Below are 23581 nucleotides of genomic sequence, written 5' to 3'. Positions count from 1 at the left end.
GGCCATTTGGGGAGTGAATTAGCAGATGAAGGATCTTTCTATATATATCCTTGTTTACTCTGCTTTCAAATAAATAAGCAAAATTCTTTTTTTTTTTTAAATCACTGTTATCTCCCCTGTGGGTCAAAAGCCTTAATTTGCAGTGGAAAAAGCAGCAAAAACTTTAGGGGAAAAAAAATCTCTATCCCTGGAGGAGGAGCAGGAAGCATGCCAGGCCTAGTATTCTGTCTGCAGGAGATAAAGGAACTCAAGCACTTAAGCTCTCAATAACTCAAGACCCAAGTTTACAGTGCCTGGTTTAAAGCTATGACTTAATCTAAACTCACCATCTTCATGTTAAAAAGACTTGATTTTATATATAACAGTGGAATATGGTTGAAAGAGTTATGACACAGACTAATACACAGAGCAGTGCAAAGGAAAATGCTCTATGATCTAAATTAAAACCAAAATAATGGAGGTGGGCGTGTGGTCTATCTGGTAAGTAACCACTTGGAACACTCACAACCACAGAAGAGTGCCTGGTTCAAGCCCCATCTCCTCTGCTTCTGATCTAGCTTCCTACTAACACATACCTTGGAGAAAGTACATGATGATTCTAGTATATGGGAGACCTGAGTTGAATTTAAGGATACTGGCTTCAGCCTGGCCCAGCCTTGGCTGTTGTAGGCATTTGGAGAGTGAACTAGTAGATGGGAGATTCATCCTCTCTCTCCCCGATCCCTTTCAAATAAAGTGAAAACAAATACTTTTAAAAATACAATATATGGCTGCTGCTGTGGTATAGTGGGCTAAGCTTCTGCCTGTAGTGCCAGCATCCCATATGGGCACCAGTTCAAGTTCCAGCAGCTCCACTTCCGATCCAGCTCTCTGCTATGGCCTGGGAAAGCAGTAGAAGATGGCCCAAGTCCTTGGGCCTCTGCACCCATGAGGGAGACCAGGAAGAAGCTCCTGACTCCGGATTGGCCCAGCTCCAGCTCTTGTGGCCATGGGGAACGAATTAGCGGATGGAAGACCTTTATCTCTGTCTCTCCCTCTCTCTGTAACTCTACCTCTCAAGTAAATAAATGAAATCTAAAAAAAAAAAAAATACAGTAATGGAGATTTAAAAATGACTTCAATGAGCTTATCAGTAGACAATACAAGTAAAGAAAGAATCAGTAAACTTGAAAATAGGCCAATAGAAATCACCCAAACTAAGATGCAAAGAGGGAAAAGAAAGGAAATTACAGTCCAAGAAGGTGAATTGGAGGAACAAAAGAGTCACTAAGTAATGTGAAGAGTGAAACACATACAACTGCATAGGTGGGATTGCCAAGGAATATTATCACCTCTTAGGGTATACAACCAAGTGTCTGTTGGGAGGCCTGGAGTCATTGTTGATGAAAAGATTTGACAATAGGAAGATGAGCTGCGAGAGAAGAAAAGGAGAGCAAGAACAATCTAGAACTTGCCCACCACCTCTTTCTCTGTTACCACTTCTGATAGGATGATCCTCAGAAATGGCCAGTACTGCACTTCTGTCTTCCACTTCTGTCTTCCAGGGATTTCATAGAATCCTCTTTGGCTGACACTAGCATGGAACACTTTAGGAAAAGAAATTATGAAAAAATAATTCCAGATTAAACAAGGTTTAACCACAATCTAACCCAAGAACTTCAATATTCTTTTTGAGCACTATTCTTCCTCATTCTTAGCCTGAGTGATTCATATTCACCTGATATTGCTACCTTGATTTTAGGCTTTAACATGTGAACCATGTCTACCTAACTCTAGCCTGATTGCTTGGTTCCAGAATAGACATAGTATCTATCTCAGCTCTGAACCTTTGCCTGAATCTACTGGGGACACAATTTTTTCTCCACTGGAATTAATAAATGGATAGAACATATGATTAATGTTGCTCTTGGCCATCCTTGGGAATATGACATCAAGAAAAGCAGAAAAATTAAAAATGTTAGACACCTTCTGTCAGTATTGGAGCAACTGAATTCAAGTTGGATTTTTCAGTCTGTGAGAAGAGTGCCTAAAGTATAGATCATCAGCAAATGGTGAATGCTTAAATGAGACAATAAATTCCCTGTGTGTGTGTATGTGTGGTTTAAATTACATGCCTGATAGGTATTCAAAAAATGATTGATTTTCTCTTCTATTCATATTCCTGCTGAAAAGACTGCTCCACTGGAGTATGTGCTGTGGCACAGTGCATTAAGCTGCCTCTTGGGACACCCACATTCCATATGAAGTACCTGGTTTGAGTCCCAGCTACTCTGCACTTCTGATCCAGTTTCCTGACAGTGTACCTGGGAGGCAGCAAATCATGGTTCACATACTTTGGTACCTCTCATCCATGTGGGAGACCTAGATGTAGTTCCTGGCTCCTGGCTTCCACCTGGCCCAACCCTGGCTGTTGTGAGCTTTGGGAAGTTGTCTTTCAAATAGATACATTAGCAGGAAGATGGATTGGAAACTAAACAGTCAGGACTCAATCCCAGGCACACTGAAATGGGATGCAAGTATCCCAAGAGGTGGCTTAACCTGTTGCTTCACAACCCCCACTCCTGTTCTGGTTTCAAATCAAGAAATGCCTAAGAAGTGAAATTATTCAACAGTGGATAATAAAGTCAGAAGGATGCCATAAAGTTACTAGGTATATGTTATGAAAGAGCATGGTGAAATAGGTAAAAGATGTATAGAATATGAAGAAAAAGATGTACAGGTTAGAATTAAAGAGTACACCAAGTAAAAGTTGAAACAAGAAGAGTGAATGTTTGTAGATAAACAAAAGCACAATGTAAGAGATCATGTGGCCCAGGCACAAGCACAAGGAAAACTTTAGAATAACACCAGTTCCTGTTAGATATCCATCTGTTTCCAACTATTGATCTCCTCAAACAAAATCACCCCCTATTTTTTTTTTAAGAAATCAGGATACCTCTCTGTTCTTTGCAATCAAAGACTGTCATTTTGGGGGCCAGCATTGTGGTATACTGGGTTAAGCTGCCGCCTGCAATGCTAGCATCCCATATGGGCACTGGTTCAAGTCCCAGCTTCTCCATGTTGGATCCAGCTCCCTGCTAATGCATCTGGGTAAGCAACAGAGGATGGCCCAAATGCTGAGCCTCTGCACCTACATGGGAGACCTGGAAAAAGCTCCTGGCTCCTGGCTTGTGCCTGGCTCTGCCCCAGATATTGTGGCCTTCTGGGGAGTGAAACAACAGATGGAAGATCTCTTTCTCTCATTCCCTCTGTCTCTCTAAGTCTGCTTTTCCAGTCATTTTTTTTTAAATGTTATACAGGCTAAGGTTTATTAACAATCTATTGGTTTAATTTTAGGAGAGATTATATGCCTAAAAGCAAAGTAGACATGGTTAATAGTATTAAATAGTATCTAAAGTGGTGTTTATTAGTTGAAATTCATTTTTTAAATGATTTATTTATTTCTTTGAAAGAGTTACACAGAGAGAGAATGAGAGAGAGAGAGAGAGAGAGAGCGAGAGAGAGTGAGAGAGAGTTCCTCCATCCGCTGGTTCACTCCCCAATTGGCTGCAGCGGCCAGAACTGAGCCAATCTGAAGCCAGGAGCCAGGAGTGTCCTCGGGTCTCCCACGTGGGTGCAGGGGCCCAAGGACTTGGGCCATCTTCCACTGCTCTCCCAGGCCACAGCAGAGAGCTGGATCAGATGTGGAGCAGCCAGGACTCAAACCAGTGCCCATATGGGATGCCAGCACCACAGGCAGTGGCTTTACCCACTAAGCTACAACACCGGCTCCTGAAATTCACTTAAAATATATGTATATAATTAGTAAGAACAATGTGATTCCATGTATCTGGGTTTACACATTGTGATAACGCAATGAAGTTCAGATGATTTGGTTTGTGGTTTTAAAAGCTGTCATAGCTGACAAGGACACTTTACAAAGATGTGCTGATCCAGAGAAGCAGCATATCATTGGCTCTATTTAGTAAGCCACAATACTTATTTTCGGTACCATCTGTCAAATTTGGCTAACATATTTCTGCCTCTTCCAGATATCAATCAGATGTTAATGCAAACTAATTAGAAATTATTACATTTTATGTTTCTAACAAATGTATTTAAGATGCATTGAAATACTTTCTTTAAAAGATTGTTAAAAAGGCTGAATAATTATATTTGTAAGTATTTTTAATGTACAGATTTACAAATCACATCCATTATTTTTAGCAACAAAATCATCCAAAACGGGAATAATGGCCACACTCTTTATTTTCAACATGTTCTCTCCATAGCACATTTCTTTCAAAACACTGCTACATTCTCATATATTTGGAAAACCTCACTTTCCTCTAAAGGACAGATTAAACATGTTTTACAAAAAGAACCAAGATCCTTCTGCCAACAGCCTTATATTGTGGAAAAGGTCAACAAATTTACAACTCTTGTCTTTTTGTAAAAAAAAAAAATGTGTAATTTATCTTAAAGGTAAATAGTACTTTAAATATTTGTTGCAAATAAAGGATATTACAAAAGACCTTCACTGTCACTCCCCACCCAATTTCTATGTTTTGAAAAAAATATAGACTGTATAAAATTAACTACAATCAGAACATCCTGTAACATTCAATTCATTTCTGGCTTCAATTTCCTTTCTTCCTGGAAAACATAATAAATGAAAAAGACTTCAGTTGGAGATACAAACTTGGTACTTCGTAGCATAGATAGTTTTGAACCCAAGATTACCCCTTGAGGATATAGGGCACAACAGAAGAAGTTTTAGGGTAGTTCTTGGGAAATAAAGCAATGTTTATGAGATGGTAGAGGAAGAAAAAGAGTAGTTAATTTTACCTTTTGTTAAATGTTTTAAGAGAATTAATTTTCTCAACCACCCACTACTATCCACATTTTACATGTTGCCCAAGGCCATACAGCTATTTAATGGTAGAGCTAAAGTAAGAAAAACAGGCAATCTGGCTCCAGATTATTGTATTATTAAAATGAAACAAGTCCGTTAGAAAGTCTGTCGCACAATGAAATGGAGGACAGACTTGAGAAGACATCCAAGAATACACAGAGGAAAAGAGAAATGTGATGAAAATGGTGAGAGAGAAAATGACACAGAGAGTAGAAAATAGAGTTCTGATTTTTGAATAATAGATGTTTCTGTTGAAAAAAAATCAGGGGCACAATTTTAAAAAGCAATAGACTGCTCTCTAGACTGCAAGTTTAAAAGTCTCACTGAATTTCAAATGGTAGTAATAAAAGAAAGAGGCCGATGTTTGAAAACATTTTGGCAGCATGTTTGAATTAAATAGGCAAGTTAAAAAAAAATACAAGTTTTTAGCTGGGGAAGAGGTTAAGAGAGTGCATATGTGAAGTATGGGTATATATTGGGATGGGTGAGGAGTGGAGATACAACAAGCTATATTTGAAGAAACAAAAATCACACTAATACCAGCTTATCCTCTGGTTTATTAAATACCAAATACCTAACGGGAGTAATATTGGAAGGGTTTTGAAGGGAAAGAATGGGACATCAGACTTTTTGTTTTAATTGTCTTTCACATAGAAAAAGAAGTAACAGAAATATATTCTTAGATACTCAAAGGCTCAGAAAATACATAACCTATCTACCCTTTCCTGGAAATTATTAACCACTACTGATAGATCGACTAAGAGTCATCAAATTTAATACCTCAAAAATGAGAAAGTTTGCTTATTAGAGAAAAAAAAATCTTGTATAAAAGAACTCTTGGCAGACACAACACACAAATCTCAATAAGAATTCTGAGGCTAAAAATTCAAGGGACCAGAGCTGTGGGTAAAGTTGCCTCCTGCAGTGCTGACATCCTATTTGGGTGCCAGTGAGTCCTGGTTGCTCTGTTACCAGTCCACCTCCCTGCTAATGTGCCTGGGAAAAGCAGAAGATGGCCCAGGTCCGTGGGCCCCTGCACTCGTGTGGGAGATCCGGAAGAGGCTCCTGGCTCCTGGCTTCAGACTGGGGAGTGAAACAGCAGATGGGAGATTCTCTCTCTCTCTCTCTCTCTCTCTGTCTCTCTCTTTGCCTCTCTGTAGCTCTATCTTTTGAATAAAAATAAAAAAATTTTAAAAACTAAAAAAAAAATTCAAGAACCACAGCAAATTGTATCACACAAATTATCTCACAAGAATGCAGATGGAATTTGGACAAAATTCCAAATATGAATATAAGAATCCTTTATTATCTGGCAATAAACATGCTTGTTAGGTAGCCTCATCATCAAATTGCAGTCATATATTACTTAACTAGGATAGTTCTGAGAAATCCATTGTTAGATGACTTCATTGTTTTGCAAATTTCATAGAGTACTTAACACAAACCAAGATGGCAGTTTACTGCACACCTAGGCACTATGACATATATATATATATATATATACATTTTATACCTATATAAGGATATATACATATTATATGTGTATATATGTTTATATAAACACATTTAATATACATTTTATAATTATTTTAGAGTGTGCCCTTTCTACTTAAAAGGTTATGGTAAGAGTCATGTATATATGTGTATGTACTTCAAAAGTTCATGGAAAATATAATCAAAAAATTTATTTTGGTGCAAAAAAGCTTGAAATCTGTGTATATAAGAGGTCTGCAAAAAGTTCATGAAAATGCATATTATGAAAAACTAGAGGCTGGCACTGTGGCCTAGGTTAAGCTGCCACTTGCAGCCCTGGTATCCCTTATGAGTGCCAGTTAGAGTCTCAACTGCTCTGCTTCCAATCCAGCTCCCTGCTAATGAGCCTGGAAATGTAGCAGGTGATGGCCTGGAGCCAGCGCTGTGGCATAATAAGTTAAGCCTCTGCCTGCAGTGCTGACATCCCATATGAGCACCGGTTCATGTCCTGGCTGCTCCTCCTTAAACCAGCTCTCTGCTTATGGCCTGTGAAAGCGATGGAAGACGGCCCAAATGCTTGGGCCCCTGCACCCATGTGGGAGACCTGGAAGAAGCTCCTGGCTCCTGGCTTTGGATAAGCTCAGTTCCAGCCATTGCGGCCATCTGGGAAGTGAACCAGCAGATGGAAGACCTTTCTCTCTGTCTCTTCCTCCCTGTAACTCTACCTCTCAAATAAGTAAAATCTTAAAAAAAAAAAAAAAAATAGCCTAAGTGTTTCGGCCCCTGCCACCCATGTGGAAGACTTGGAAGAAGTTCCTGGCTCCTGGCTTTGGCTTGGTCCAGCACCAGCTGCTGTGTCCATTTGGGGAATGAACCAGCAAATGGAAGATTGCTTTTCTTTCTCTCCTTCTCTTGCTCTATATCTCTGCCTTTCAAATTAATTAATTAAAAAAATATGGATTTCAAATTTGGGGGCAGCAAATACACTTCTTTTTTTTTTTTTTTTTTTTTTTTTTACTTATTTGACAGGTAGAGTTAGTGAGAGAGAGAGACAGCGAGAAAGGTCTTCCTTCCATTGGTTCACTCCCCAAATGGCCGCTACGGCCGGCACTGCGCCGATCTGAAGCCAGGAGCCAGGTGCCTCCTCCTGGTCTCCCACGCGGGTGCAGGGCTCAAGCACTTGGGCCATCCTCCACTGCCCTCCCAGGCCACAGCAGAGAGCTGGACTGGAAGAGGAGCAACCAGGATTAGAACCCGGCGCCCATATGGGATGCCAGTGCCACAGGCAGAGGATTAGCCAAGTGAGCCACAGTGCTGGCCCCCATCTTATCTTCTTTAAAATAAAAATATTTTATTTTATTTATTTGGAAGGCAGACTGACAGAAACAGATCTTACATCCACTGGTTTACTTCCCAAATGGCAACAATGGCTAGAACTGGCTCAAGCCAAAGCCAGAAGCCAAGAGTTTCTTCTAGGTCCTTCACATGGGTGGCAGGGGCCCAGGTATTTGGGCCGTCTTCCACTGCTTCCCCAGAAGCAGTAGCAGGGAACTGGATCAGAAGTAGAACAGCTGGAATTCAAACCAGTGCTCAGATGGGATGCCGATATTGCAGGCAGTGGCTTATTCTGCTGTACCGCAATGCCAGCCCCTAAACTTATCTTTTAGTGGTTTTCCCACAAACCTTTTGAGGCACCCTTATACATAAAACAGTAGCTTCAGTAACATAGTTGCTTTATTACCTTTATCTAGTATTATGTATTTTATATATTGTATGTGCTATACTTTTATACTGGCCAGCTCCATGGATTTCTTTATAACAGGATCACTACAAACACATAATAAATAAATAATGATGTTATGACAATTACTGTGTCACAGGTGATAGGAATTTATCAACTATTGTAGTCTTAGGGGACTATTCTAGTATATGCTGCCTATAATGGACAAAAACACTGTTAGTAGTATTTGTGTAAACTCAATTTCAGAATCTCAACTAAATATTGGAGCATTTGTAATCCTGGGAAAACTTCTGTAAGAAAATACAAAAATAAAGTTGTCACTTTATTGAAGTGATGGCATTTTGATTGATTTTTGTCTTTTTAAATTTGTGATTATTTTCCAAATTATCTTCCATGAACAGGTTACTAATTTATTGCAAGAGTTATGCTTCCATGTAAGATGAAGTTAGTCTCATAGTGCCTCATTGCAAAGTCCTGCTGGAGAAATGTGTTACACACACCAGAAAACTTCAACTCTGATACTCAAGACAGCTGAAACCTGAGGAGAATTCAAAGTAAACCATGAACAAATCCGTAACAACACAACAACTGATTGGATCACAACATGTGATTGGATCAAAGCAATGTCTCTTATTCTAGCTGACTGTCAGTGGGAAAGATATGTGCCCTCTGAGACAAAATAATATCTCCTTCAGTTCTCACTTTCTTGGATACAATGTTCAACAAACAATAAAAAAAAAACTTACAAGGCAGGGAAATGACTTATAATCAATAGAAAACATAGTCATTAGAAGCAGACCCACAGAGTGACCCAGATGTTCAAATGAGCAGATAAGAACGTTAGAATTACTATAGTAAATATGTTAAAGAAAAGAGTAGACTAGAACTGAAAAACTTGATGATTAAAGTTAAGAACTTGTTGCACAGTTCAGGGGCTGCTGGAGACGCCTGATGCCTTGGCAGAGGAGTGGTCATTGACACGACGGAGTGAGCAAGGGATCACTTACCCCTGAGACAGACCACAGAACAGCACATGCCGGAAGTGGAAGTCCAAGTCAAACCTGGGAGGACAGCTTCATTGAGCAATCAAGAGTGTTAGTTGTATCGCAGCAGCAGCGGGTACCTGTGGTGGATTTCTACAGGCGGAACTGAGACAGGCATTCTTAGCCGAGACACCAACAGGTGGTTAAAGCAGTATTGGACTATCAAGCAGACAATGCAATAAAGACTATCCATAGATTTTCAAAAAAAAAAAAAAAAGAAAGAAAGAAAGAAAGAAATTAAGAACTTGTTATATAGGTTTAACAGCAGCACTGTGTAGGGGGAGGATCCGTGAACTTGAAGAAGAGTTCATCTAGATTATCTACACTGAAGCCCAGAGAAAAAGAAAGAGACAGAGGGCAATAGAGAAAATTTTGGAAAATTTTTTGACATTTTCTTTTCAAATCTTTCTTTTACATTTTTTCTCATCTCCTGCTAAGTCATTATTTAGATGGATGTTGCACTCTTTCATTGTTCTTACATTATTTTCATGCTCTTTTATATTTCCCCTTCATTTTTCATTTTGTGTTTCAGAAAGAATTTTCTATTTCCTGTTTGCCAATGATTTCCTCCATTTCTAATAGTTGTTAGAAACTTCCATTGAGTTGTTAAGGTCAGTTATTGTTTTCTAGACTTTAGAATCAGAATTTTTATTTGATCCCTTTATATAGATTGCAGTTTTCTGATGAAATTCTCTATTCTTTCAACTATTTTGTCTATCTTTACCTTGATTTTCATCACTTGCTATTTTAAAGTCCTTGTGTGTATTTTCAAAGTCTGGATCAGCTATGGACATATTCTGTGCTCTAATTTGTCTTCACTTATTGATCTTATAGTCTAATCTCTCAGTACACTGGTGTGGTTTTTGATTAGCTGGCAAGTATCATATATAAAAGTTCTAAAACCTTTAAACAGTATCATTTCCTCCAGAGCTGATTTGCCCTTCCTTTTTCTTTGAAGACATATAGTTGCTTCTTAAATGGATAGGATGTCATTTTGGTAAGCTTCTCTGTCTACCTTTGGTTTTTCCCTTGCACCTAGGATATATTTCTCCAGGGTTTCCAAATCAATGCCTTGTGTATTTACTTGGGCCCCTTCCTGGAGAGTCCTACATTCTGATCTTTATCACTTTAGCACCATGTGACGGAACACTTTACCCTGAGTTTTGGAAGTATTTGTTTGCTTCTTACTCCTGAGTAATAGCTTAAGAATGCTGTAGTTTAAGAATTTGGCAAGTTCTTCCATTCTTCCGCAATGTAAGGACACAGTCTTTGTTCCCTCTTGCCCGCCACCCCATCTGCTTTGGGAAGACAAGGGATACAAGGTGCCCTCTTGAAGCAGAAAGCAGGCTTTTCAGAAGAAAGCTGTGCCAACCCCTTGGTCTTGGACTTTAAACCTCTATAACTATAAGGGAAAAAAAGAACTTAGTGCATGTATTTAAGTGAAAATTATTTTCATGTCAAACCTCAGTTCTCCGTTTTTTCCTCTTTTTTCTAGCATCTTAGCTCCTCAAATCTTCAGTTGTATTTCTGCCACAGAAAGCTTCAACCAAACTGTGTTAGTTTCTCTGTTCTTCAGCAGTTCTCTGGGCAAATCCTGGAGTATCAATCTCTTTCTCTATTTCCGGAAATATAAAATTCCTCCAGAGAAAAAGTGTCCTAAAGGATCATTGGGAAATTGATACTCTATTTAAAGTCCCTAGGATGTCGGACTTTAACCTAAGAACAACAGAAAGCTATTTACGCAGGTGAATAATATCAGAATTATACTTTAATATTTTTTATTTTAAAACCCCTAAAGAAGTGATCAATTCAGAGACTAATCATCAATGGCTGCTAAATCAATTTTCTCAGCAGTTCTCCAATTTTTTGTTCTCAGGAGTACTTTAAACTTTCAAATATTATTGGGAAACAGGGTAGGCATTTGATGTAGTCATGAAGATGCCACTTGGGACACCTATATCCCATATTGGAGCATCTGGGTTTGAGTCTTGGCTCTGCTTCCAATTCCAGCTTCTTGCTAATGTGCACCCTGGGAGACAGCAGGTGATGGCTCAAGTATTTGGGTACCTGCAACACACATGGAGACCTGGCATTTGCGGAGTGAATCAGCAGATGGAAGATTCTCTCTCTCTCTCTCTCTCTCTCTCTCTCTCTCTCTCTCTCCCCCCCCTCCCCACTCTCCCTCTCCCTTTCCCTCTCTCTGCCCTCTCTCCCTCACTCCCCCACCCTTTCTCTTCTCTCTTCCTTTCAGATAACAGTGAATATAAATAAATAAATATTTAAAACATGGAGTGATTAACAAAGAAAAGGAGAAGGGAAAACAGGTGAACATAGTTAGGCTTAGATATAAGTGGAGTAGAAAGACTGTATCACCAGAATCCTGGGTTTGCAGTGTTGCTATTCCTAAATTTCTTTCTGCCACATCACTCCTCCCCTTTGATGGTGTGATTCTGAGTAACAGAATTGGAATTTGGGCAAGGGAGCTTGCCCAAAATAGAAACTGTCTGGAACCAACACACTAATGTACTGTATCTGTAAGAGGCAAGAGCAAGCATGCCTGGCTCCAACTGTAGCTCCCTAGTTAGCCTGCTGAATGCTAGGGGTGTTACCTACATTGCTAGGGCAGAGCGCATGGGAGGTCAGAATGGGGCCCTGAGGAGTAACCCTAGTGAGTCACCGCATTGGTTTCCTGTTGCTGTATCAGGAATTAGCACAATCTTAGCAGCTTAACATGACTCCCATTTATGAGCTCATAGTTTTTTAATATTAGAAATCAGGCAGTGCATGGATAGGTTCTCTGCTGCTGGTACCGCAGGGTTGAAATCAAAGTTCTTGTCAAGCTCCGTGGAAAAATCCACTTCCAAGTTTGTTTTTCCTCTTGGCATAATTTGCTCCCCAGAAAGCTGCAGAACTCAGGTCCTATTTGCTTGCTGGCTGTCAGCCAGGGGCTGCCGTTGGCTTCTAGAGGCTGCTAACAATCCTTGCCATGTGGTCTCCTCCTGAGACAGCAATGTCACATCAGCTCTGTTTCATGCACTGAATCTCTCGTTTTCTGTCTGATCTCTAGACTCAGACTTAAAAGTCCTTGTAGTTAGGTCAGGCTCACCTGGGTAATATCCCTCTCTTAAAGTCAGCTGATTTGGAACCTCAGATACACCTGCATTGGGGCCAGCATTGTGGCATAGCAGGTAAAGCCACTGCCTGCAAGGCCATCATCCCATATGAGCACAGGTTCGAGTCTCAGCTGCTCTGCTTCTGATCTAGCTCTCTGCTGATGTGCCTGGGAAAGCGGCTCAAGTACTTGGGCCCCTACATCAATGTGGGAGACCCCAATGAAGCTCCTGGATCCTGGTTTCAACCTGGCCTAGCCCTGGCCATTGCAGGCACTTGGGAAGTGAACCAGCAGATGGAAGATTTCTCTCTCTCTCTCTGTTTCTCTAACTCTGCCTTTCAAATAAATAAATACATAATTTTTCAAAAAAATACATCTGCAAAATCCTTTCACAACAACCTAAATTAGGGCTGGCTTGCATAACTGGGTGGAGATGTCTGTAAACCAGGGGCTGGAAATTGGCAGGTTGGTTTTATAATTCTGCCTTTCTACTACAGTAGCAAATTGGATGGCTTAGCTGTCAGCCTCACAAATTGATCTTTCTGGTACTTTGTACAAATGATTATAATTCCTGTTGGTCCTTTCAGATGCTCCTTTTATCACATCTATATTCAATGTATCTCACAAGTTACTAGCTTGCAACCTATATTTAGCACATTTTATGAATTATTCCAGTTTTTCATAAGCTACTTGCTGATGTATCATATCCATTTAACACATTCTATGAGTTTTACTTATATCTTATAAACTACTAGCTTATCTGGTACCTAGGCTTAAATTTCTTTTGAGTTTCAAATGCCTCATTTGTCTGTCTTACCCTCTAGGAAGAACTGAATATCCTTAAGTAATAACAGCAAACACACAGTTTGCATCAGCAAGGAAAGGGGGACAGTAAAGATGGTATGCTCCTCATGGCTCCCCTTGCCCCTTAAGGGCTTTCACAGGCCAGCACTATGACACACCAGGTTAAACTGCTGCCTGGGATCCTGGCACCCTGTATGAGTGCCACTTCCAATCCAGCATTCTTGGAAATGTGCCTGGGAAAGCAGCAAAAGATGACCCAAGTACTTGAGATTCTGCCACCCAGGTGGGAACCCTGATGGGGTCTGGTCTCCTGGCTTTGGCTTGGCTCAAGCCTGGCTGTTGGGAGAGAACCAACACATGGAAGATTCTCTTTCTTTCTATCTCTCTGTAACTCTTATCCCTATCTCTCTTTAATCCAAGCATGGCTGCATGACTAAGTTCTCATCAGTAGAATGTAAATAGATATGTTTTTTGTGAAAGTCCTTACCACTATTTTTTTAAGAAGCTAGAATTGGAAGCAGAGCTGGAACTTGAACCCAGGCACTTCAATAATGGGGTGAGAGTGTGCTGAGTGATGTCTTAACTACTGCACCAAATGCCTGTTTCTCCACTATGAACTGCTTGAAGCCCCTTTTGAAAATATATGCTTATACATGCCAGGTGTAACTGCATAGTTTTGCAAATGTATAATTTTTATAGTTTAGAAATAGAAGATATACTTTTGTTTAAGATTTATTTTATTTATTGGAAAGGCAAAGTTACAGAGGGAGAGAAAGCAAGAGAGAGAGAGAGAGAAAGAGAGAGAGAGAAGGAGAAAGAGAGAGGTCTTCCATCTGCTGGTTCATCCCCAAATAGCTGTAATGGCTGGAGCTGGGCCAATCTGAAGCCAGGAGTCTAAAGCTTCTTCCAGGTCTCCTAAGTGGATGCAGGGGCCCAAAGACTTGGGCCATCTTCTACTGCTTTCCCAGGCCACAGCAGAGAGCTGGATAGGAAGAAGAGAAGCTAAGACTCAAACTGGAGCCTATACGGGATGCTGGCACTGCAGGCAGCAGCTTTACCCACTATGCCACAGCGCCAGCCCTGAGGATACATTTTTTTTTTAATTCTACATTTATGTATTTACTTTGAACATTTATGAACTTTGATAAAAATTGAGTGTTCTGGGGTCAGCACTGTGGTGCAACAGGTTAAAGCCCTAACCTGCAGCACTAGCACCCCATATGGGTGCCGGTTCGAGTCCCAGCTGCTTGACTTCCGATCCAGCTCTCAGCTATGGCCTGGGAAAGTAGTGGAAGATGGCCCAAGTTCTTGGGCCCCTGCACCCATGTGGGAGACCTGAAAGAAGCTCCTGGCTCCTGGCTTTGGATCAGCGCAGCTCTGGCCATTGTGGCCATTTGGGGAGTGAACCAGCAGATGGAAGAGCTCTCTGTCTCTGTCTCTACCTCTTCTCTGTAACTCCGTCTTTCAAATAAATAAAATAAATCTTTAAAAAAAATTAGGTGTTCTGTTACAAAGGAATAAGGGGAAGAAAGGCATGGTGGAGGACAATTAGTGATTTCTATTATAACGTAAAAATCAAATTAACAATGTATGTAATTTTGAAGTAAAGACAGTGGCTAAAGCCTTCATGTCTAACTGGCCATGGGGAGCAGCTAGTATTTAGGATTTAGCAGTTCCCTTTCTCTTCCCCTAAACCACGCCCCTTGCCCTGAGGCCTTTGTGATTCTACTTTTCCTTCCCCTCCCCTCCCTAACCTGCTACCCCACAGTCCTGACAGTGAGCAATCCTGTGAGACTTCCTATACAGGAGTCTGGCTCTACAGCACCACTAGATAACAGTGCAGAAGATGAGCCCAGTAGTTCTCTAGTATTCTTGCTATATTCCTCATTTCTCCTATATATTTCAGATCCATAACCCAGCTAGTCATACCAACTTTTTGCCACTTGCTTTGATAGCATAAGGAGCCTAAAATAGAAAGGTGGAAGTTTCTACTTCAAATTTATTTCCCCTATTACCTCATTCTGCCCTTCCTGTGGGGACTAAGACTTGAGATTTTAAAAGCCCACGTTACAAGTTCAGAAGACAGAAGTTCTGAAAGCTGTTGTTGGGTGTGATCGTGATCAGTGCCACTCACATGTACACCACTGGTTTTCTAGAAGCTCACTCCTTCCTATGGGGCAGAAAATATCATTGCTGGGCAGCAGTATAGAACACGTCACATTCTGGAGGACAGGACATTTGCAAAATGAGCCTCCCGGTTTGATACCCTGCTTGATTTTTCAGTAAAATTTTTCACAATGAGAGTGATTCTATCATTTGGGTTTAAAAACACTATGTATCTTCTCTTTGATTTGACCAGTGGAAAGGATAATGCAAGCACTTAAGATTATGAATTACAGAAAAAGTATGTATTCAACCAAATTGGATTAAAATTCTGACCTATTCATATCAACTGTAATTATGTTCCATAGTTAACTTTATAACACTGATCTACTATTAGTTAATTAGTGATTCATTTTTGATTACCTGGATAGTTTCCAAATAATGGAACATTGATCATCAAATACAGGTTTTATCTACACTTTGGCTTCTTTTTTATTTTATTTTTTTATCTCTTATTTTTATGCTCTGAAACAGCCACTCTAAGAAAATATGAAGATGATGTGTGTGTGGACATGAGGATCATCTTAGACATGTCCCACTGATCTCCTAAATACTTACATGAGACAGGTATCAATATGCTACTTCCTGCTTCTCTCTGTGAAATTTCAGTTAATTTGATTAAAATTTCTATGTAATATGCCAATAATAACAACATGGGTAATTGAGTCTACTGCTTTTGGCAGTTTTTTTAAAGATGTTTTTGCACTTTTTTTTTTTTTTTTTGACAGGCAGAATTAGACAGTGAGAGAGAGAGAGAGAGAGAGAAAGGTTTTCCTTCTGTTGGTTCACCCCTCAAATGGCCGCTATGGCCAGCACACTGCGCTGATCCAAAGCCGGGAGCCAGGTGCTTCATCCTGGTCTCCCATGTGGGTGCAGGGGCCCAAGCACTTGGGCCATCCTCCACTGCCTCCCTAGGCCACAGCAGAGAGCTGGACTGGAAGAGGAGCAACCGGGACAGAACCAGCGCCCCAACTGGGACTAGAACCCTAGTGCCGGCGCCACAGGCAGAGGATTAGCCAAGTGAGCCGTGGCACCGGTTCAAAGATTTATTTATTTATTTGAAAGACAGAGTTTCAGAGAGAGAGAGAGTTCTTCCATCCACTGGTTCTCTCCCCAAATGGCTGCAACCACTGGAGCTGAGCCAATTTGAAGCCAAGAGCCAGGAGCTTCTTCCAGGTCTCCCACGTGGGTGCAGGGGCCTTAGGACCTGGGCCAGTTTTTGCTGCTTTCCCAGGGCACAGCAGAGAGCTGGATTGGAAGTGGAGCAGCTAGAACTTGAACTGGCGTTCATATGGGATGCTGGTCCTGCAGGCCAGGGCTTTAACCCACTGCGCCACAGCACTGGCCCCTTAAGATGTTTTAAAAAATTTATTTGAAAGGCAGAGTGACAGAAAGAGGGAAAGACGGAGAAAGAGATCTTACATCTGGTTGTTCACTCCCCAAATGGCCACAATGGTCAGGGCTGGGCCAGGCTAAAACCAGCAGCCTGGAAGTTCATCCTGGTCTCCAACATGGGTAGCCGGGGCCCAAGTACTTGGTCCAACCTCCATTGCTTTCCCAGGCACATCAGTAGGGAGCTGGATTGGAAGCAGAGCTGCAAGGACTAGAACCTGCACTCTGTTATGGGATGTTGGCCACCAAGGTAGTAACTTAACCCACTGTGCCACAGTGCTGGCCCTATTACAATTCTGATTTGATTGAATTTTAATTACCATGTGTATTGGTGTGTAGGGCTGCTGTAACAAAGAACTGTAAACTGGGGGTATTAAACGCTAAGAATGTATTCTCTCACAGAGACTAGAATTCTGAAATAAAATCAAGTATAGGTCAGACCCTCCCTCCTTGCTTCTTCCAGTATCAGGTACACCCAAGGGCCCCGGGGCTCATATCTGCATAAGTGCAATTTCTGCCTCCGTCTTCGTGTGATGCTCTTCCCTTTTATCTTCACATTGTCTTCTTATAAAGACATTATTCATACTGGATTAAGGGCCTACCCTACTCCAGTATGATCTCATCTTAGCTAATTACACCTTCAATTACCTTAGTTTCCAATAAGGTCACAATATGAGGTGTTGGAGTTAGGATTCAATTTGGTTTTCAGGGTCATAATCCAGCTTGTAATACCAAGATTTAGTTAAATAGCACCAATCTTCCAAAAATATTGATCAAGGTTCAGTTATTATGTATTGACTGTGAATAATTGCATAAGGTAAATATTTTATTGACAGCTCTTTAGTCCATAAATCACTATGTAAATAATACATGCATATCCTGATCCATTATCGATTGTGTCATTTCTTTCAAATATTTCAGTGATTTGTCATTGTGCATCTATTTAGTTTATTTGCAGACAGCAAAGCACATAGGTTTGTTGCCTTCTTTGTCTCCCAGTGATGAATTTGCATAACATTTTACAAAAATAGGTAATTGAGCGGCTGGCATTGTGACATAGCAGGTAATGCCACTGCCTGTGCAATGCCAGCATCCCACATGGTTCATGTCGGTTCATGCCCTGGCTGCTCTACTTCTGATCCAGCTCCCTGCTAATAGCCTGCGAAAAGCAAAGAAAAGTGACCCAAGTGCTTGACCCCTGCCACCCATGGGGGAGACCCTGATGAAGCTCCTGACTCCTGCCTTTGGCCTGGCCCATCCTCAGCTGTTATGGCCTTTTGGAGAATGAATCAGCAGTTACAAGATCTCTTTCTCTTCCCTCCCTCTAAAAGGAATAAATAAGAAAATCTGTCACATTGGGAGAGTGTTACTTGGTTCTTGACTTCTGTCAGTATAGAAATAAGGAAAGAGCCGAGATGCAAAGCAAGAGTAAGTTTATGGAGTGAGCCAGGAGGCAGAACAAAAGGCTGTCTGACTCACTGGAGACCAGTAGTTCAGAGAGGGTCCCCAGAGCCGGGGGTCTATCTGGGAGAGTGAGGCATAAGGTCTGTTATGGATAGTTTAACTTCCTGTTTGATCAACATCACTAGGGTGTTACACAGCATATGGGGTGTGGGGTGATTTTAATTGGACCTAGGCTGTGAGCACAAGCACAGAAGGGATCTTGGGTTGCGCTTTTTGCAGTGTCTATGAGTACTGCAAGGGTATAGAAAGGGATTGGATTGGTCGTTCCGTGGTACGCGCATGAATGGGCTTGCCACATGAACCGAGGAAGAAGAAGGGGGAAGGGGAAGTTGGAAGCCATTTTAGGCTATTATTTATTTTGGAAACCTCTACTGGAGGCTTTCTGTCCCTACCTATGGGTCCGCTAGCCCTACAAATCTTAAAAAAATAAATTAATCGACTGCAGGAATACTGACATTGCCACCATCCAAGAGTTTATAAATGTGCAGCCAAAGGAACTTAGTAGATGTGAATTTATTAATGTAAATGTATAAAATTATGGTAAAAAGATGCCTCAGAGGAGTGATGTCATTAAAAAACTTTCATATTATAGTGAAGTCTCAGAGACACATCATAACATTGAAAGCAAAAGGGATAAAATGTTTGAAGCTTACCAAACTTTGAAAGCTGCATGGTAATTCACAAAGGCACAGCAAATATACTCCTCCATATTGTAAGTTATACAAGAAAAGATAGGTTCTATTCTAACTTCTCTTGGTAATTTTTTTAAAATAAAGAAAAACACTAAAAACTCTCAATTTTTAAAAAAGATTTATTTATTTTGAAATTCAGAGTTACAGAGAGAGGGAGACACAGAGAGAGAGCGCGCAAGCTACCATCTGCTGATTCACTTCCAACATGGGCTGATCAGGCCAAAGCCAGGAGCAATGAGCTTCTCTCATGTGTCCCAGTTGTGTGGCAGATCTTCTGATGCTTTCCCCAGGCCATTAGCAGGGAGCTGGATTGGAAGCGGGGCACCCGGGACATGAACCAGTGCCCATTTGGAATACCAGCGTCCTAGGTGGTGGCTTTACCTGGCATGCCATTATGACAGCCCCTAATTCTCAATTTTTATAATGTTCTAAAATAAATGGGGCAGGCGTGAAGTGTGGTGGTTAAGACACTACTTGAGACACCTGTATCCCATACTTGAGTGCCTTGGTTCGAGTCCCAACTCGCTTTTTTTTTTTTTTTTTTTTTGACAGGCAGAGTGAACAGTGAGAGTTGCCGTTGGTTCACCCTCCAATGGCCGCCGCCAGCACATTGCGGCTGGCGCACTGCGCTGATCCGATGGCAGGAGCCAGGTGCTTCTCCTGGTCTCCCATGGGGTGCAGGGCCCAAGCACTTGGGCCATCCTCCACTGCACTCCCTGGCCACAGCAGAGAGCTGGACTGGAAGAGGGGCGACCGGGACAGAATCCGGTGCCCCGACTGGGACTGGTGTGCCGGCACTGCAAGGTGGAGGATTAGCGTAGTGAGCCGCGGCGCCGGTCAAACTCCGCTTTTGATACCAGCTTCTTGCTAATGTGCATCCTGGGAGGCAATAGCTTGCCTCAAGAAGTTGGGTTCCTAAAATCCAAGTTGAAGGCTTAGATTGAGTACTGGATTCCTGGTTTCAGGTTGGTCCAGCCTCAGTTGTTGTGGAATTTAGGGAGTAAAGTAGCACATGGGTGATCTCTCCCCTGCCCTTCTCTCTGCCTTTCAAACAAAATGAAAGTCAATAGAAATACTAAGTATCCTATACTAAAAATACATCAGTTTTATCTTTTATTTCCCTATATACATATATTACTGATAGAAAATTTTTAACAACCTGAGAAAAATTTTGAAGGTCAAAAATTATAATTTTTCCCATTTTTTTGAAGATTTATTTATGGGGCTGGCATTGTGGCATAACAGGTTAAGCCATTGCCTGCAGTGTCAACATCCCATATGGGTGTCACTTCAAGGCCTGCCTGCTCCACTTCTGATCAAGCTCCCAAGAACTTGACCATCTTAGCAGGGAGCTGGATTGAAAGTGGAGCAGCCAGTACTCGAACCAGCACCCATATGGGATGCCAGCACTGCAGGTGGAGGCTTACCCTCTATACCGCAGCACTGGCCCCATTGCACCATTTTTCATTTTCATGAGCTGGAGCAAATTAAGAGCTACTTTTATATGTGTCATCCAGAGTCTATTCGGAGACAGAAAACTATTAGTTACTTGAATGAGTGGACTTAATAGGAAAGGTTATTGACTGGGTATAAATTTCATAACTAGCCACTGAAAAGGTAATAAGAAAACTGAAATATCATGGAAGGAGCAACCACAATAAGCAGCTAACACTCCTGGTTCTAAAGTAACAAAGGGAAGAGGCTGGAATTATTGGAAATTGGTTAGAAATGTAAAAGAGAGGCTCTGAAGAGTTAAAATCCAGACTTCAGAAAAGGAAGCGCTGAGTGGGAACAGGGCGGTTGGTACGGGTCTCTGAGGTGCTGCAGACACATGGAGACTCACGATTAGAAACACTGCAAACCAGATGGAGCTGCTGCTGCAAGAAGGAACTGCCTTGAGGCTCAAGAAGCATTGCTGGGGTGAGGCTCACAGGAACCTCACACAGACAGGAAGCAGGCAGAAAGGGGATCCCCCCTTCCTCTAGCACTGTGGTCTCTCCTTACCACCCCGTATTGATGGAGCTTAACATGCAGTCTCCTGACAAAGCAGAAATGTTACATCACAAAGCACAACGGAGCAAGGGGGTCTGGAGCTGAGAGATAATGACTTAGTAACTGGCACACTGTTCTGGGAGCAACAGTGGCAGAGAAGTATAAACTGGGTATGCAAGGGTGCGTCTTTGATTCTCAAGAGAAAATGAGAATAGTTTTGTTCTAAGGTAATATCCCTGCTTAATCCAGAATGTAAGCATGAAGAGTTAAGTGGTTACAGAAAATTGCAAGTGGTGTGCAGAATAGGAACTTTCTATGCTCTGGGTATTTGTTTATTTAAGGGTAGAGAGAGGCTGATGTAGTGGTACAGTGTGTTAAGCTGCTGCCCATATCTGAGTCCCTGTTGCTGTGCTTCCAATCCTTACTAATGTGCCTGGGAAGGCAGTGGAAGATGGTTCAAGTGCTTGAGCCCCTGTTATCCATGAGGGAAAAGTTTTAAATACAGCCCATTTTTTTTCTGTATGGTTTTCCATTGCTTTATGTGCTTTTGTTATTTATACAAAAAAATATTGCCAAATCCAACATCTTGAAGCTTTCCTTTCATGTTTTCCTTTAAGAGGTTTTTATAATTGGGGTCCTAAGATCTTTCTACATTTTGAGATGAGTTTTATATATGATATAAACAGAAGGTCCAACTTCTTTCTTGTGGTTGAGAACAGCCAGTCTCCCCAACAACACTTGTTGAAAAGATTGTCTTTACCCCACTGAATGGTCTTGATATCCTGATTGAAAAACATTTGATTATTTATTTAAGGGTTTTATTTCTGAGATTTCTACTTTATTCTACGTGTGTGTGTGTGTGTATCCTATATATTTGTTTTTTAAAATGCCAATAACACATTGTTTTGTTTATTGTAGCTTTGCAATAAAGTTTGATAGTATGAAAACTTCAATTTTTTTCTTCTTTTCCAAGATTACTTTGTCTATTCAGAGTCCACTGAGATTCCATGTGAATTTTAGATTGGATTGTTCTATCTTAACCAAAGAAATTTTAATTAAAAATTATTTATTTGGAAGACAGAAAGAAAGAACTCCTATCTCCTGACTCATTCCCCAAAGGCCTACAAATGGCCAGAACTAGGCTGAAGCAGAGTTGGAAGCTGGGAACTAAATCCAGGCATCCCATGTGGGTCCCAGGAACTCACTGACTTGAGCCATCACCACTACTTTCCAGGGTCCCAAGTAGCAGGCAGCTGGAATAAGGGGCCAGGGTCAAGCGTTGAACCGAGACACTTTGGTGTGGGCCATTGGCATGCAGACCAATAACAGCTCAACTGCTAGGCCAAATACCCACTCCTTTCCAAAATGTAATTTTCTAAACCTTCTTTATAAGCTATTCAGAAGAGACTTGGGTTCTCACCAAAAGCATGTTCTATGCTTTGTGCTATCACTATTTTTATTTATTTTTTTTAGCTTCTCCCTGTGGAAGAGTTGATTTTTTTTTTTTTTTGAAAGGCAAAGTTACTGAGAGGCAGAGAAAGATAGAGAGGTCTTCCATCCACTGGTTCACTCCCCAATTGGCCGCAACAGCCAGAGCTGTGCCTGTCTGAAGCCAGGAGCCGGGAGCTTTTTCCAGATCTCCCACATGGGTGGAAGGGCCCAAGGACTTGGGCCATTTTCTACTGCTTTCCCAAGCCACAGCAGAGAGCTGGATTGGAAGTGGAGCAGCTGGGACTTGAACCGGCACCCATATAGGATGCTGGCACTGCAGGTGGTAGCTTTACCTGCTATGCCACAGTGCCAGCCCTAGTGTTCTTTTAGATCATGTTATCTTCTGCTATATTTATCTTAAATTATTTTGTTATTGCAATTAATAACCAGTCAGGCTACAAACCACTTATATTCTGGGGCACATATGATCCCGTCCTGATCAAGTGGCCAGATATCCTCTAGTAGTTTTCAATTTTTTTCCCCCAGGTCAGAGCCTAAATTCAAAAGAAAAAAATAATTCAAGATGTTTCCACTGTCTTAGGGGCAGAGAGTCCCCAGGCAATCATAAACATTTTTACCTTTACCTTATTAAAAAAAAAAAAAACGAAACTTGAAGTTTGGTATGCTCTATATTTTGTAATTTTTCCACACTGTTTTAAGAGACAGTGTTGAGCTTAAGATAGAAAGAATTGTTAAAGCAAAAAGAAGTGTAGGGGGCAGTGGTCTGGCACAACCAGTCAAGCCACCGCCTGTGACGCTGGTCACTTCTTACCCAGCTCCCTGTTCATGCCCCTGGGAGAGCAGCAGAAGACAGCCCAAGTCCTTGAGTCCCTGCCACTCACCTGGAAGATCTGGATGGACTTCTGGGCTCCTAACTTTGGTCTGGTCCAGCCCGGGCCATTGCGGCCATTTGGGGAGTGAACCATAGGCTGGAAGACCTGTCTCTCTCTTTCTCTCTGTCTCCCTCTCTCTCTGTAACTCTGGCTTTCAAATAAATAAATAAATCTTAAAAGAATCTAAAACATCCTGTATTCTTCACTCTAATATATTTGTTGATTCTAGTTACTAATTAACCAGAGACATTCAGTCTCAGCAACAACATGTTGTTTCATGCTCTCCTTTTGTGCTTCCCTAAGGGCTATTTCATAAGCTACAAGCAAAAATTAGGTCTTTAGGGGCCAGCATTGTGGCATAGGGGGTAAAGAGGCCACTTGCAAGGCTAGCATTCTATATGGGCACCCGGCAGAGTCCTGGCTGCTCCACTTCCCAATCCAGCTCTTCTGCTAATGTGCAAGGGAAAGCAGTGGAAGGTGGCACAAG

General features: G+C 41.4%; 1 long non-coding RNA gene and 1 pseudogene across 1 annotated transcript in view; both read left to right on the top strand.

Moving 5' to 3' along the window:
• The first annotated feature begins 454 nt into the window (after window positions 1–454).
• Window positions 455–9298, top strand: LOC108177044 (SNRPN upstream reading frame protein-like; annotated as a pseudogene).
• A 10070-nt stretch (window positions 9299–19368) lies between these two features.
• The window catches only part of LOC127492067 (uncharacterized), an 11673-nt gene continuing 7460 nt past the window's right edge, over window positions 19369–23581 (top strand). The window contains exon 1 of the long non-coding RNA XR_007921052.2: window positions 19369–20997. This is a non-coding gene — a long non-coding RNA (uncharacterized lncRNA). The remainder of the gene's footprint in view (window positions 20998–23581) is intronic.

The sequence above is a fragment of the Oryctolagus cuniculus genome, chromosome 9 (genome assembly GCF_964237555.1).
Source record: "Oryctolagus cuniculus chromosome 9, mOryCun1.1, whole genome shotgun sequence".
NCBI lineage: Eukaryota > Metazoa > Chordata > Mammalia > Lagomorpha > Leporidae > Oryctolagus > Oryctolagus cuniculus.
Note: the sequence above shows the minus strand (reverse complement) of the source record. Positions and strands in the feature narration are given on the sequence as shown.